Below are 17,478 nucleotides of genomic sequence, written 5' to 3'. Positions count from 1 at the left end.
TTCGTCCATTCCCATGTGCAGGCTATTTTCCCATGGCACTTAAGCCCCATCATTTCTGATTCAGTGCACTGACCTGGTAGAGCAGCGCTGGGGCTGTGGTAAAGACGCTCAGCCACAGGTATGAAGGCCAGAACACCAGGAGAAATGGATTTGACCCCACATAATGAAAGCCAAGGAAATCCATCAGCAATCCCACAGCAATTCCACACCTTCCTATGAATGATCACAGGCTCTATGGTACTGGGAGGCTGGTGCCAAAAGTTCACAAAGGCCTACCATGGCTGCTCCCATTTAAGCCATTTTAGATGTATGCAATCTCTTGCTATTGTATGAATCATTCTATGGATACAAGCGTTGCAAATATCATACGTGCATATACAGAATAAAGGAAGAAATGTGATAAGGTAGTCTGGATATGGTCCAGGAATTACCCCTTTACAGAACAAAAATGACTTGAAAATTTTTCTTTTAAACTGGGCTTGTATCATTTTTTAAATTTTTTATGATATTCAAGGAAGGCCTAAAATCTGTTGTATTTATGCATTTTGGTCTTCATGACAATTTTTTTTTTTTTTAGAGTATGCTGTTATTTCTTTTTTTTAGACTTAGCTAGCTCCTGCCTGGACCAGAAATCCATGGTGCCTTGCAGCTAGTGAATGAAGACAACACAAGAGACAAGAGACTGACAGCTGTGAATTGGAATTATCAATCAGATGGCCTCCACGGGACTTCAGGGTGGTTTTAGTTCTGACACCCATTTCATTTCAGTCAATGATATTTGGGATGGTGGATGTCAGCTCTTTTTTTTGGAGGCACAGTACTCCCATCCCTACAGCTGCGATCAGAGAAATCACAGCACATACCTTCCAAGTAATCCAGCCCTACCTATGAAAAATAGAAATGACCAAGGCACAAAATCTCTGTTCATTTTAAGGTAACAATTAAGTAGAAGAAGCCCTTTGTTTAAGAAACAAGACAAAGTCTTCAGGTGTTCCTTATAAAGGCCTGTAGTAAAAGATACAAGAGTCATTTCATGTTGCTTTTAGAGCACAAGATGGAGCACCTGAGTGTTCTGAAAGCAGAAGAAACCCCAAAGAAATTATAGAGGTCAATTTAACAACCAAGTCAGTTGTGATTAATACTCCATACTGTTAGACTTTCTAATCCTCATAGAGGAAACTTCATGTGACACAAATGTCTGATGAAAGATGGCCATCAGATGGAGTTTCCTCCTCCTCACCTATAGGTTTTACATGGAGAAGATTAAATTGGCTAGCTTCACAGCCTTATTTCCTCTTAAGCTCATTGCTCCGATCACTCAGTCACTGCCCCCATTTGCTAGTATTATAGCTAGGAAATTCCCCACAAAAGCAAACAAGAATGACATGAGAAATCTCACAAAGCTCTTTCCTCCAAACCAAACAAACAAACAAATAAAAAAACCCTTAAGTAAAATATTTTTTTTAAAAGTATTCGATGTATTCCTCACCAATTCAAAGACACAGAAGAACAACAGTGTAGTACCAATACTCATCCATTGCCTTCTGCCACCATAGTGCTCACCTGCAGGAGCAGGTTTACACCTCTCCAACGCACTTGCTTTCCAGTCAATGCCTGCACTTGTACACCACAAAGGAACAAAACGTGGGGCTTTTCCTAGCATGGGAAGGAGGCGTTCTGGCCCTCCAGCCCCTTGGGTGTCCATGGGCTGAGAAACCCTCTGTCCTTCAAGGAGCATTTCTGTCTGCAACACTTGCATTCTCATTCCCCGGGATGGCAACACATATTGAAAAATACATACAGCTAAATCCACACCCACAGGCATTTTGCCTTGTATTTACTGAGAAAAGCCTGTGCTAAGAGCTGTGCCCTTCCACTGATTTCCTTCTGCCTTGCCAGTGCTTCCCTCCAAAATCCTGAAGAACTCAACTGCTCCAAGTGTTGTCCCTGGGGCCATGGCAATATGCAAGGAGGCAAAACGAATGATGTTGCTCGTGCTGTTTCCAATACTCCCGATGTCTTTCTAGATGTCTTGGATACCTTTACTCAATTTTGTGTTAAAACACAAGCTTTTGGCTTTGCAAACTCTTACTTTCAGGCAATAGAACCACTTACAATGTAATACTGTCAAATGCAATAATGCTTACAGGTTAAGGTTTACGATATCTAAAATTGTGGCTTCAGTGACCTGGTGGTCTGGATTTATTTTTTTCTCAGTTTCTTCCAGATCACATCTGGTACAGTTTCAACATTTTTTCATCTGCAAACTACATGTGGAATGAGAATGATAATAAAGTTGCAGCTACAAAACTTGGGTTGATAATGAATAAAACAGAACAGAATCCAAGGATCCGGGATGGAAAGCATTGTGACTTTGTTAGCTGAGTTTTTATACTGACTTAGTTCCCAAAAGTTTAGAAGTTGGGCCTCAGCTTAATCCAGCAGGATTTAGGTCTTTTATTATTTTTACTTCATTTTTGTAGGGTTTTACAACATGAAGCTGCCACTCAAGTTTCTTAGCAGTTTGGATAACTCACACAGGAAGGGTGAGCTGTATTTTGTCTGCCAGAAAACATCCCCAATTCCCCTGACTTCAAAGAAGGCAGGGCTGGCTCCTGATGGTCTGTTTTGCTTCTCTGTCAGAAAACTCTGTTTTTCACAAGGTTAAAATACTGCTTTACAAATTCTGTTTGCACATGATGATAGTATAAGAGGGTTGGGATCTCCAGTCAGGCTGAGCTGTGTTCAGCCTAGAGAAGACATGAGGACACTGCCATCCTAATCCTGGGACCATGAGGCTGTTCTTCATTAGTCCCATCTGCCTGTGGCCCCCAGGATTTATGGTTCACCATAAGGGTGCAATTTTGGCTATATCCCTTTTCTTAGAAATGGGTACAAGGGTCAGGGAAAAGCTCAATTCCAGGATCCTTGCAATGCTGAATTACTAGAAAAAAATTACATAAAGTATAAATTTAAATGTCCCCTCTCCTTAAAACTCCCATTTGTTTTGATGCCTGATGAAAAATTGTCAATAGTTCAAACTGCATTCCTGGAACTGATGACTATTGTGCTGTTTCCTTGGGGCTCTTTTTTTTCTGTCCTTTCCGACCTGTCCCTATTCTTCTTCACCTCTCAGACTTAGAACTGCTTTGTCTTGGGTTTGTATAACTCCTAGCACATTGGGACCCAACACAGGCAATAAATAGTATTGCAACAATAACTAAAATTAGAGGCCGGTGTCCAGTACTGCCAGGGAAAAACAGCAGGTTTTTCCATTCAAGGCATTCCTGAGAGAAACAAAAATCAAGATGCCTTTCCTTTCTTGGCAATGAGTCAGTGATGTGACTATCAAACAGAGATTCTAGGAGCAACAAAGATTATGATATGAATGCAGTTTAATCAGTCATTTTACAACAGAAATAGTGGCAATTAGAAGTGTTTTAGTACTTTCAGGTCAAGCTTAAAAATGAAAAAATTTATTGCTGCTGATTTAGAGATTAACATTGTGCCAATTAATCAATTACTCAGTATAAAGAATTGACAATTCATTGACATTCTTCTTCCAGGCTGGCAAACTACGATTTAATAGTTGAGGATTTAAATATATATGCATATGTGTATGTATATGTACATGTACTTGTATATGTATATATGAAACCAGAGCAACAACTGTTTCAGAAGAAAAGCAGCTGAGAGGGTATAGGGAAAACAAAAATTACATTGAGAACCCTGGCAGTTTTCATCAACCTCTGTAGCGACAGGGTTATTTCAAAATGAAAAATTAGATAGAGCATTTGATTATTGCATAAAAATTACTCCGAAGCAAGCATCCTGGTCTGCTGTATAAAGGCAGCCCAGGAATCACATCATCTCAGTCCTGCTTCCGCTACTGCGTTTGTTAATGAGTTGTCTGTAGGCGTTTGGGGAGAGCGGAATGAATGAGTAAAATAACAGGGCAATTTACCTTTAACTTTCCCCTTGGGCTTGGCCGTACTACATTTCTTGTCTCAAATAAAACCAACCTGCATGTTAAGTCTAGGCTCCAAAAATAGCCATTCCCACCTGATGCCCTATTTGGAAGCTGGAGATCAAAATCATCTGGAGAACTCTTTCTAGCCTATATGAAAGCAGAGACAAGCTTTGAAGAGTGCCTCCAGACCAGTGTTTGCACAACTTCTGGAAGAACTAGCACCAAAGGAGTTCCACAGCCATGAAACCTGTGTGAGATGCGAATCTGTCCTGAGCCTCTGGTGTGATTCCCACTAACCCAGAAGGGAGAGAGATTATTGTTTCCAAGGTGCTGAGAAACCTTTGTGTCGTGGGCTGGTGGACTCACTCTGGCTTCTGTACTCAGAATATATTGGTTCAGGAGATAAATCATCTAAATCAAAGTGATGTGGTTACTATGGCTGCTTAGTACTGTGCTACTCAACCAGTAGAGTATACATCAGATATATTTGCATCTGTGCATATTTGCAGGGAGGAAAAAATAAAAAGAAGAAAGTCAAAGGCTCAAATCCCCTTTGATATCAGTATTCACACACCCACTGGAATTGTATAAATTCAATATACCCATTTTTTGTTATTTGAATCAAATCTACGAGTAGGAAATGGAAGAGCAAAAGAGGGCTTTTGCATTTAAATAACTTGTTAATGTCTGGAAACCAAAACAGTCACAGAACAGCAATAAAGTAGCTTTTCAAATGTTGCTGGAGGATGTCCATAAAGAGGATATAATGAAAAGGACTGTCCAAATGTGCACGGATAATATAGTTAATGTATTACTTCTTTTATTATTTTATCATCTTTCATTAATTGCTGGCAACTCTCCTACAGGAGTTGGTTCCATGAGAAGGGCTTTTAGTCAAATGTCCTAAATGAAACAACTACTTAGAACCCAAGAAGAAGGTTGAAACAAGGTTCACCTGGCTTCTCTAAATCACACTGGAAGAGGGAGAGCAAAATACTACAGTGGTTTCATTTTGGGGCGTCCTAATGTTAGGATTGAACCAGACTCCACTGAACAATGCCCCCAGAGTATAGCTGTGTCTGTATTGTGGACCAGGCCTGAGAGCGTTAAAAAGTATTTCTATTCAGCTTGCTGACTGTTAGTTCAGCTGGGCTTGGGCTTTGACCATCTTCACTTAATTCAGAAAAAAAAGAGCCTGCAATATATGCTGGCCAAGCAGACTGCAACATTTTTCACTCTTGCTAGCCAACAGCCCGGCCAACACTTAGGCACCAAGCAGGCTTGGACTTGCACCTCCAGGGAGTCCTGGGCTCCATTTTGAACAAGCAAGAAAAAGGCCTGGCCAGTGCAAATATTTCTCCTCAGCATTGGCTAATGAATGTCAGATGGCTCTTGCAGACACCCTGTGAGCACTTTAGCAGGACAGGAGAAGCACTACAGAGGCAATGTCTTAGTGTAGAGACTGCTGTAACAATAGGCCAAACGGGTCCCCAAGTGAAGCAATAAGCAACAAAGAGTGGGACCTACAACAGCAAATGTTCATCGAGGTCACTTTTCTTCATCTCCTGCTTGCACACCTAAGCCAGCAGAAGTCTTCTGTACAGAAATGCCCATTAGGAGCCAACTCCAAGGGGTGGGAGGGATGGATGGCATTTGGAAAGGCCTGGTAAAGGCCTAGTGCAATGAAGTTCCCACATATGGGCACTTCAGAAATGTAATCCAAGGAAGGGGACATATCCCCCTGCTCTAAGCTCTGGTCCGAGTCCAGTGAAGTCTACAGAAATGCACCTACTCCATCTCAAAGGGTGTTGAATCAAATCCTTCATGCAGAAGGGTCAGGAAAACTGGTTATGCTCTCCAGTCAGGGCCTCCTGAATGCTTCCTAATTTATGTTACATGTTCTGGGAGAGTAGGGCAACGTACACTTTTCCCTTCTGAAGCTGCAGTGACCACAGTTACATACCACCCTACCACCCACTTGAGCATATGTCTCTTCTCCTGTAACCTTTGATCCACAATTATGCTCCCAAGCCCAATAGTCACCCCATCTGCTTTGCTAGAGAAAAGTAATGAACGTGAACGTGTCAGGGATATGGAAGTTAACAATCGCATGCAGATGTCATCACTTTTGATTGACTCATTTTTATTAAAACTCAGAGTCGGATATGATATTTCCCAGAATTCAACACAGCTACTTCCTTAATCGTGAGGTATCAATTTTATGTTCCCATTGCAATCCCTTGCCATTCTTCTGAAGCAAAAACTTGCGGCTGTCTCTCTTCCAGCTACCAAACATTCAGCTCACATTAAAAAAATAAAACAGAAAGGATATTCTGAAATTTATGGAGAAAACGTCTAGAGAGAAACCCATTTGTTGATACTGAAGTAGGCACCACAGAGACAACTGAGCAAATGAGAAGAAGCCAGAAACAAAAGCAGATTTTTTTTTGCAAGAACAAATTTTCCAAAAATCCTGTGCTTTTGACCTTTAGACCGCAACAACTGATTTTAATGAAATTGCTCCCAGGTTGCTTAACTATAGTTGGGAGAAGAATGAACCCATATGTCTTCACTTTATATTAATTTCTAACACTGTGAGTGAGCCTAAAGGGCTGCTTCACTCCAGGCAGCGTGTACTGAAGGAAAGGGTAATCCCTGCCTCTAACACAGTGTATGTTGCTGCATTTGCTTAATCACCCTAATTAAACTATACTTAGTTAACAGGATTTAACTATACCTAGTTAAACTGATACAAACATATGGAAGACTTGATTATACTGCTTGGGTCTGCACCAGTTTGTAACCTTCTGTTTTGGGTCTGTTTGCCTCCCACCATGCTTGGTGAGTTTGGTGAGAGGTTGGCATGCGCCAAAGCTGAGCAGAAGCTTTTCAACAAAATATTTTTTTTTCAACTAACAAAGTATTTGCCAGAAACACATTGGTTTAAAAGAAAAATGTTTCAACTAGGAGTGAGTTCTAGATGGAATTTCTGGCCAGAGGAACAAAAAAAATCATTTCAGGACTCATCTACCTCACGAGGAAAGGGACTGGGCATCTTACACCACACACAAATGTCCAAATTGTGTAGCACTCTGGTTTTGTGTCTGGACAAGTTTAAGTATGGAATTTTGTGCACATGGGTTCCTGTGTGGGGTTGTTTGTTTGCTTGGATCTCTTCTTCATCCTGCTTGAGAAGTGTCAAGTAAAGATGAACAGAACTGTTAGTTTTGGCAAATGTTAACAGCTGCCAGCTTTGATATTGGGTCTGTGGGGAAGACTCAGTGCTTTCCCCTGCTCTCTTCTGTTTATGCTCGCATGAGTACTTTCTGACAGTTCCTTAAACCTTGCCCAGCCCTGGTACATCCATTCCCTGTCTTGTTTTGGGAAGGCTTTTGTGCCATGAACCTAGATCCCAAGGACCCTGACCTGTGAATGTAGGAAAGCATCATTACATGTGCCCTCAAATATCATTTTCCCACTTGTCCTGCCTCAAAACACACTTGGGCTTTCTGATGTCTTATGTCAGAGGCAATTGCTGCTCATAAATAGCTGCAAAGGCAATTGCAGTGTCACCTGAGGTAGAATTAGGACCATTAGGTGAGTTAATTTCATCAGATCCAACCCAAACCCGTAGAAATATAAGAATATTTAACTGATATACTTCAAAGCATGAAGTTACCATTAATCCACAGATAGGAAAAACAAGATATGGAGCAGCCATGAGATTTGTCTGTTATAGAACCAGTCACAGATAGCTTTCACGTTGCTTACCTGCAGGCAGGAAATAAGAGTTTGAAGGCAGTTTCTTTCTAAACAAATGTAGCTTTTTTTTTCTTTTTTTTTTTTAATTCTTTTGCAAGATCATTCACCTGTATGCATGTAGGTCATTGTATGACCTGTATGCAAGATCAATGACCTGTATGAGCTGTAAGCAGTCACCAGGTAGTTGGGTGAGCAAGATCCAGAACATACTCAAATTATTTTTCAGGGAGTATTTGCCCTTCTCACCATGGTGATCTTCCTGCCGATTGACTGGCAGGCAGAAAGCTGAGCCTAAGGAACATGATGATTCCCAGTGAAGGTCTTTCCCAGTAACAAAAATGAGGTCTCCCATTGGCAAAGATTCACTATCACGTGGCGACTCAGAACAAGGGCAGACAGACACAAACCATACACTGACCTGGCCCGCAAATGAAAATTTAAGGAGACAGGGACACACCTGGATCAAACAGCTTCTGGGAATCTTCATGATGGTTCCCATATATTGAGGTATTCCCATATGCTGGGCACTGGATCACACATTCTCCTTTTAGTATGTCTTCTGTTGGGTGCTCATCAGGCACTTTGTTATGTGTTACTTGCTTAATCCGTAACCTAGCTGCATGCTTGTGATCAATTTTATTTTTTTTTTTCATCACAGATGCACTCCCAATTAGCTCCTCACTGCCATTGCACAAAGTTGCTGGCAGGTTGCTAGTGCAGCATTAGTGGCCTAGTAAACTCTTGGCCAGCTCTGGGTTGACTGCAGATTACAGAAGATAGGGTGGTTGAGAGGCTCCGATCTGAGCCCGGGACAGGCTAAACACACCTAAGCAATCTCTGGATGCTGTGTTTCTAACCCTGACTGTTTTCAGACTTCCATAGCATTCATTTAACCTACATCCATTCTACAAAACTACTTTCCATTAAGAAAAACAGGAGTTTTTTGTTTGTTTACATGTCATTTGTTTGCTGGAAGATGAGTTAGGGATGTAGCTATGAAAAGAAAGGATTTTCTAAACACATAAGGAATAAAATTTTTCCATCCAGTAAAAAAAAGATTCCTTAGGTTATTGAGGTCAGCAACACACTCCACTTCCCCTTCCTCATCCACAGCAGCACCTTCCACTATTAATCAGACAGAACTGGAGATTTTCCACTTCTTCCTTTCAACTTGATGAGCAGGGGTGTGCAAACATCCTTCTCTAGGGATATGATTTCAAAGCTCTTGCAAATTTTTCTCTCGTGCATACTTTCACTCATTGCCAACTATTTTCTCCTTTTCTCAGCAATTCCCAGTTCAAAGTTCCCACCTTCAGCTTCTGCCTTTTTCCAGTGATCCCTGTGGTCCCGGAGTCAGTTCAGCGATCCTCCTGCCACGGCTTTTCCCCAGTAAGAGAGGCTCCTTCCCACTGCAAATTTTTGCTGACTTTATTGCTTTCTTTCTAAGGAGTTTAATAGTTTTGGGGTTTGATGATTTTTTGCCCTTCTTGCCAAAATCAAAACCATTTAACTGCTCGCCTTGCCTCTCACAGTGGAAAGAAAGAACCTAGCATGTTAAAAAGTGGGTTTGGGAGTTCAAAACCCAGGCAATAGGAAGTTGCCAAGGCTTTAAAGTCATTCATCTCCAAAACGGAGGGAAAAGCAATTCTGTCATGACCTGTATTTTATTATCCATCTCATATTTGCACGCCAGGAAGACAGAAGGGACATTTTCTCTCTCTTGGATTGGCCAGAATAACTCGCAGCACTTTTTAAAATCAATTATATTATTTAGCAGGTTTTCAGCAGTTCAGCCTGGAACTGCTGTCAGATCATAGGCAGCAGAGATTTCAGAGACCTTGAGAAGCCCTTGGGTCCAGCCCAAGTGCAATCAAAAATACCTGTTTAATCTCTGATTGATCTTTCGCTAGCCTAATCTACTAAAAATGATTTTGCTGTATTAGACTTCAAGCCCCTCCTGCTTCTGTAGGCATTCCTTCGTGCTTTGCAGGCTGCTCAGGCAGGAGCAATGACTTGCCTTGGTAAAACCTAATCTGTGATCTGATTTCCCTTCTGTTCACCACTTTCCAAAATTCTGACTTGACTAAACCTGGAGTAGGAGGTCTATTGTTAACACTTTGGTTTCCTTCTGTGAAAATAAAATACACAAATATATATATATATTTAATGCTACATAGTCATGTTCCTCCTATGGTCCTGTTTCAGTACCGGAGGGTTCTGAATGGATAAGGACTAGGGCTACTCTTAATTTTTTATTTTTTTTTATTTTTTTTTAAATCAGAGCAGACAATTTTGCAGAATCTGAAAGACTGCGCAGGCCTGGAATTTATAAAGTTTGAAAGACAAGCTTTCTGAACTGCTCAGAAATCCTCCGCACCACTGCAAAACCACAGGTTGAACATGGGGTTTGCTTTGCTCCTGCACAGGATGCCTCTGAGCAGATCCCCTTCATACGGGGCAGCTACAAAAGCTGACCATGGGTTTGAGAAAAGGGCTGCCCTTAGCGATCTCTTGACCCCTTTTTCTTGTGAGTGGAAAGGAAGGAGATAGGTAACATACCGGAGAGTGAAGACGCCTTACTTAGGAGGGCTGTCAGTCCCAGCTAAATGAGGGAATTGCTTCAGAGTGAATGATTCAGCCCTAGAAAGTGAGCCTAAAAACACCTACTTATAAAGGAGGCAGCCTCTGTGTTGGAGTGGGGCAGGTGAGCTGTAGTGGCTGCTAACTGCCAGCTCCCCTTAACAACGCTCCATCAGAGGCTTTGGATGGCCATTCATTTTTACTGCTCTTTGTGCCAGGTTTCAAAGTCCTGTGTTTAGTGCAATAGGTTGACCTAATTCCATTGCTGAATGGCAGCAAAGGTGAAAATCTCAGCAGTGCCACGAAGGGAAACTGTCCAGCTCCAGCAAAGCCGTCCCCTTCAGCAGCCCCATCTCTCCCCATCCTACAGAGGTGGCTGCTGATGATGTGATGGGGCATTTAGCAGTAGGTGACTGTTCCACCTTACCCACCTGCACGATGGAGAATTTGCTTGGGAGTTGACTTAGTTAGCAAGCCCAAAATACCTCCAGATAGCTACCGGCGCCTATTTGTATACAAAATTGTCGTTGTGTTATAGCCAGCGGTTCTGATAAAGGTTAATTACTTAGATAAATTGAAAAATCTATGTTCATTTACAAATGGACATAAAATGAAGTCTCAATTATTATAATTTATTTACACTGTCAACTTAGATGAAAGCATATTCAAAAATATTGCTGAAAGCTGGGGCCCTGGGGCCTGATCCTTCAAAGCCTTAACTGTGACAGTAGCTCTTGCCCCCATGGGGCAGCATTTCGGTCAAGCAAATAATGACAGATAACTTTTGTTTGGTGGAGAAACAAAACCAATGTTATTTAAGAATAATGTGCGCAAAGAATTCCTTCCTTGCCCAAAAGTCATGCATATTTGATTGGAAAAGTCAGGAGTATTTTTGTGCTACAGTAAATTCATAGCAAATATAAATAGACACTTCCATATATTTATTGCTCTAGAGAGACTTGTAGATGGATTTCACCTCACTTACCATACCACAAGCAAATTATGTTGAAATCCTTCCAAGATCTGAGATGATATGTTTATAAATTCTCCTTGTTGAACTCTTGGCCCCAAGTAACTTTATTATAATAAAACATTTGGGTGTTTATTTTATTTTTTAATGCATTCTGTTTACCGTGAGAGAAATGGCAGCGGTTTGTAATTTCACATTCATCGGCTGAATTTTATGCTGCAAAACAAGCATAAAGCATAAATGCATCAAATAATAAAATAACACCCCAGTGTATCAGATATGTAATGAATTTCTGCATGTGCTGTTGTTTTCATTATGCTGATTTATAGCTGTTTTAATGTACACAGTCTTCTTAAACAACTTAGAGTTGATTGTTCTGGAACTAGACTGCGATTCAAGACAAAATACTGGATGTTTGCCATCTTTTAGGGAGGTTATCAAAAACCCTCCAGAGGCAAACAATCATGGATTAAAGAGCTTAGGTTATTCAGCATAACAATGATGTTCTGTCCACTGAACCTGATTGCAAAATATGCTGGAAGCAAAACCAACACCACTGGAGCTGGAGACAGGCAAGCAGCAAGGGACCACGATGTACATGTGTGTATCCCTGTTTTGCAAATCACACATCAACCCTGAAATCTTAATTCAAGAACTCCTGGTGTGTTCCGGGCAACTTTGCCTGAGCATATACTTCTAAGTTCACTGTGCAATTCTAGCAGTTCTGTGCATTATTTATGTTCACGTGCAATATTGGCAGAGTCCCTTCTGCCAGCGCAGTCCCATTGGTACACGCAGGTGGAAGGACTCCCCACAGACTGCCATGGCATGTCTGAGAGTTGTGCCAGCTCTGTACTCCCAGACCTGCCCATGCTCAGCACCTCGGGAACATCTGTGTGCCAGTTTCCAAGAGGTGGGTGCCAGTTTCCAAGTCATGCTTCTTAACATGTTTGAGATCAGGGAGAGGAATCCCTGATCTCAGCCAATTTGTCGTAACTGTGAATAAAGCAGATTTACCATCTTAGTGGCAATGGCTGGGAAGCCAGGAATAAAACAACTGGAAAACAGCCCAGGGCAAAGCCCACAAAAACTTGTGAACCTCACAACCACCACGGATCGCTCCAGGAAGGAGCTCTGCCTTCTCTTCCCTGCACCACTGCCACAGACACGCTGTCATGTAGTTCCTCTCCATCTCCTCCTGCTTTGTCAAGATATCTCTGAACAACAGCCACCAAAACTGCCTGGAAAAGAGCAACGACACCTCTGGTTGATGCTTAGATCTGTCTGTTCCTGCTTAGCTCCCTCCAGTGCTTTGTACCGTGGGGTGCTCAGCGTCCCCTGCACTCACCAGAGCAGCCCCAGGAGCTGCAAAAGGATAAATGCCTGTGGTGACTGTACCAGGAGGTAAAGCAATTCCTGCACCCGGCTTTGCTGCCAGAAATGTGACTGGAATTACTGCAGCTGTTATCTCCTTTAATCTTATCTCTCTTATAGGCTCTCTCACCAGCTTCCCAGTGAGTGGTAAGGACTGTAGTAACATCAATTACACATCCATTAGCATTACCAATATCACTTTTCATGCAGCGTTATCGAGATACGGATGTAGAAAACGCCAATATTTTCTTTCCCCACACTACGTTAATCAAGCTGCATGTCGCCACATGCCCGCTCGTGGCAGAGGCTGTGGTATTTGTGCTGATTTAACATTTACAAGCCGCCAGCCTGCCCAGGCGCTGTGCTCCTCACAAACACGTGTGAAAGGCTAATGGGCTCAACTGAAAAATGTGTCTGACTCCAGTAATCTTACAAACACTTGAAACACATTAGGATACTCACACGGCTTTGCAGACATGGGGCCTGATCCCATTCACCATCAAACTGGTGGTAAAATTCCCACAGCCTTCCCTGAGGCCCGACTCTGCTGGGTGGGCTGAAGGCCTGCCTCATGGAGGAGGTGTTTCCAGAACAGCAGCACTTGGAGCAGGGTTTATTCCACCCCTTCTTGTTGGGCAGGAGCTCAGGGTACACACAAGCTGCCTCGTAGATACTTAAAATTGGGTAAGACTCATCCTTCTTTCCTTTTTTTACATAGCATGATGCCCTTCTAGCCTCAAGCCTGGACCCAATGGGCATCTGACAGTGCTACTCAGCCATGTTGCATGTACAGAGCTGGGCATGCAGGTGGACTGAGGACACGGTCAAGAGCATTTTGTGAGCTTCACACTGCAAGGAGATATGAGGATGGGGCATATTGACTCAGACTCCTCAAGTAAATGCATTGTCTTCTTAAATAAGAGTTTGGTTGGGAGAGGTGTTCAGTGGCTTCACCATCAGCTGCTCCTTCCCACCAGCATCACCTTGTCCACTCCCACCCCCAGCTCTCCACTCACTACAAGCAATAGCCATCCCCTTCAGCTCCATGTCCCCACACTGTCCCCAGAGCACCACCCTCTTCTTTCTTCACCTCTCCCTGTCACACACAGGTGGCTCAGGAAAGCAGAGGCTGCATGCTGTTCTTCTACCTCTTCATATACTGCTGCATCCCCTTTACAGACTTCTCCTCTTGCCCATCCTTGGCAGCTTTCAGGCCAGGACTATGGCATAGGTACGTATTTGCTCAGCACCAAACACAGCAGGGCCCTGATCCACGGCCCTGACCCATCGGCTACCCCAGTAGCTGCTACTGCTGCTGACAGAGGTTGTAACTGAGCTGTGCCATTAGCCTTTTGTTTTCCCTTAATGAGAGAGTAATTTCTGTTGACATTGCTTGGTTTAAGTGTTGGTATCCCAGTATCGTCCTCATTTCGCACTTATTTCACACAGTCCTGACACGATAACAGTGTCCACTTAATCTTGCATGGAAATTCCCTTTCAGTGTCCATTGGTCTCCCCTGATTTATGCGGACACTGCTTTCTTGTGTCACTATGAACTGCTCTCCATAGATTTTCTGTGTCATTGATTTGCCATCACCTCCACAATCCAATACAATTTTCCTCCACTTGCATTTGATATTCTCATGTTGACACCGAAGACCTGCATCACTAATATTGTATTAACATCGTTCTGACGTGGGAACAAATCCTCGCGCTAATAACATTTACTGATAATAACATCACCATAATGCAGTTACCAGTAATTTGTTTCCGTAGGATTCAGTCTTTGGACTTGACATCCAGACATCCTCTCCAAAGCATTTGTGTTGAGCACCCCCTGCAATGCAACGCTCTATCTGAACGAGTAGCGAAAACTGCAATACCAATAAATACCAATAATTTGATAGATTAGATCTTCAAAGACCGTTACAAGCAAATATTTCATACTCTCAATAACCTACACAAAAAATAAACTTCCCATTCCATACCAGAATAAGCCTGGAGGGTTTCTCAAGACTGCTTTGTGAAAAACTAGCAGAGGATACTTGTAGTAAGCAATAGCCCAAGGGCTATGTCAGTTATATGAGAGACCCAAAGTCTGTCGTCTCCTCTACCTGACCCAGAGAGGCTCCAGATGGCTGCCCTGACCTGCTGGTCATTCCCCACGAAAGGATCTCATTTTTGTTACAGCCAGAAATTCTGGCTCAGACCCTAGCAATCTCTCTCAACAAAATTTAATCAGTACTGATATGTTCCCATGAAAAGTTTCAGTTTCAATAAATCAGCATTTTCCAAGAAAAAAAAAAAAAAAAAGCATCTAGCTGGAAAACTCCCAGCCCACTCAGATCTCTGCTATCAGCTACAGAAAGTCAATATTATTCTCCATCATCAGGACTGCCTCTACACTCCAATTTTTTAAGAAAGAGAAACTAAAATACCAATAAAGGGTACGCTTTTTTTTTTTCCAGTATTTCCTAAGTGATTAAAGACCCCAGGAATTTCATAGGACCTGTGCTCCAAAGTCACTTGTAAGCTTTCAAAAATGCCACCCCAAATCCATCATTCTAAGAACTGATTTTTAAAGCCTGAGGTTAAAAACACAGTAAAAGCTAAACAAAACCTGGTTGAGGACCACACAACAAGAACATACTGTCCAAACAGTAAAGAGAAGAGAAAGCTTTGAGCTCTTCTAGCCAAGGTGTGGGCTGGGAAGTAAACCCAGGCCCTTTTGCAAGCCACACTGGTGGAGGCAGCTCTTTTTCACCAGCCGCAGAGCATCTCATTTGCCAAACCCATATGAACTGCCTGAAGCCACAGCTGGGGCCAGCACCTGGTGCCACAGGTGCCTTGCAGCAAATTCTGCCTTGAGAAGGCTCCTTCAGGCTCTGCCGGTGGCAGCTAAGGATGAAACTGCTCCTCTGCATACTTCCAATTAACAGAAGACCCAAAGTATCTTTTTTTTTTTTTTTGCTACTTCCAGTAGCAAACCTTACATATTCGTAGCCGACACAGAAATCTGGGGGAAAACTAAAGGATTTACTGAGTTATCCACAGCCCCTGTTCTGCTCACAAAGGCAAACAAAGTATTCACCAGAGAGCTTTAGAAAAACTCAGTATTAAATTGTCATTTTGTCAATAAAATGTCATTTCATCAATAGAATATCCAGGTGGCCCAAATGTTTCTGCATAATTAATTCTCCTGGTGCATTAAGGAATGTTATACACAATATTAATCAAAAAGCACTGTCAATATAAGGACCATATATAAACCCAGCTAAAAAAACACAAACCTGTTTGAAAGCTAAGCTCTTTTTTTTCTTTCCTTTTTTTTCTTTCTTTTTTTTTTTTTTTTTCCCCAAGATGACCCTTCAGTCTAAGGGAGATGTGGATGCTGCTATCAAAAATGCAATTAAGAAAATAGCACCCCTGGAACCAACAGGGCAACTGAAATTTTTGCAAGCATTTTGTTTAGTTCCCTAACCCTTTTCCTTATCAACAGGGCTTTGCTGGGACCTGGACTTAAACTGTAGTTTCTGATACATTAGAATCACTGAGAGCAGAGCCTTGGAGAAAGCAGAATTTGTGGTTCTTGGAAAATTCAATGATTTGGGCATTTGTGTTTGTTCTGAATAAAAGAATAAAAATAAAAAGCAAAACGTCACAAAACTTGCTGAGAAACTCTGGATTTGAAAATATCTCACCAAGGCAAACAAAAGCATTTTCTCTTGGTTTGGATTGAAATCTTTGACCAAGGTGATTTTTTTTCTAAAGTCACTTGCAGTGAAAAGAGAGCATCGCAGCCCAGGACTGTCAGAAATTCCCCTCCGAGCCCCAGTGAGCGCAGCCACTCTCGCAGGGCTCTGCCGCCGCTGCCCGCTCCCTGCTGAAAAAGCCCCTCGCCCCCATGTCCCCTTCCCAACCTGCCCCCTGCCCTTCCTCATCCTCATCCTCCCCAGCCCTAGCCCCGGCCCCTGTGGCTTTAGCATCTCCCTGCTCTCCGCAGGGGAGGCACAAAGAGCAGCCGCAGGGAGGGAAGGAGCATCCTTGGACCCTGAGCAAAGGCGGACGCAGGGAAATGGAGCCGGGGATGCTGCGGAGCTCACGGGGGAGCCGCTTTGGAAAGTTTTATGATTTGGCCAAAGGCTGGGTTTGTGGGATCGATGACAGGAGGTGTGCCCCCGTGCCAGGGGGACCTGATCCAGCCCCAGCTGCGGCTGTAAATCAGGCTCAGTGGGTGTGCGAACACCCTCCCCGGGAAGGCTTCAAGGCAGGCGAGACGGTGCCGCTGGTTAGCTCTTAACCTCTTGCTTGGAAATGGCTCAGCCCTTTGGGGAAAAAAATAAAAAGAATCAGGCAGATATTTTAGCTCAGGAATTTCAGCCCCCATTCACATTCGGTGGAATCAGAAGCAAGGAAAACCAGCAGGGATATTTTAGGCATATTTGTTTGCAAACAGAGGGGGCAGCCCTGCCAGCAGCAGCGGGTATTCAGGCAGGGCGAATGCAGCCTTCCTCTCCCTCCTTAGAGAGACGCCGTGGCACAAGGCTCAAGGGAACGATGCAGCAGGATCTACTGGAAATATTTTGATTTTTGTCCTAATGTATCAGAGGAATGTCACAAAACTTGCAATCGTTTTATTCGCTTGAATCATTCCAGCAATCAGCAGATCTGCATGGCCAAAGCAAGTCGGTTCTGAGCCTAAGACGAAGCAATCAGTTCGGAAGTTAATAATATGAACTTCCAATGATTTTCTAGCCTTCTATAAACAAGATCACGTTCTACAAAATTTTCATCAGAGATGTTGTGAAATTCCATTACCTTC

Source organism: Cygnus atratus, chromosome 2, assembly GCF_013377495.2.
Source record: "Cygnus atratus isolate AKBS03 ecotype Queensland, Australia chromosome 2, CAtr_DNAZoo_HiC_assembly, whole genome shotgun sequence".
NCBI classification, from domain to species: Eukaryota; Metazoa; Chordata; class Aves; order Anseriformes; family Anatidae; genus Cygnus; species Cygnus atratus.
The sequence above is the reverse complement of the archived record's forward strand: the minus strand, read 5'-3'. Positions refer to the sequence as shown.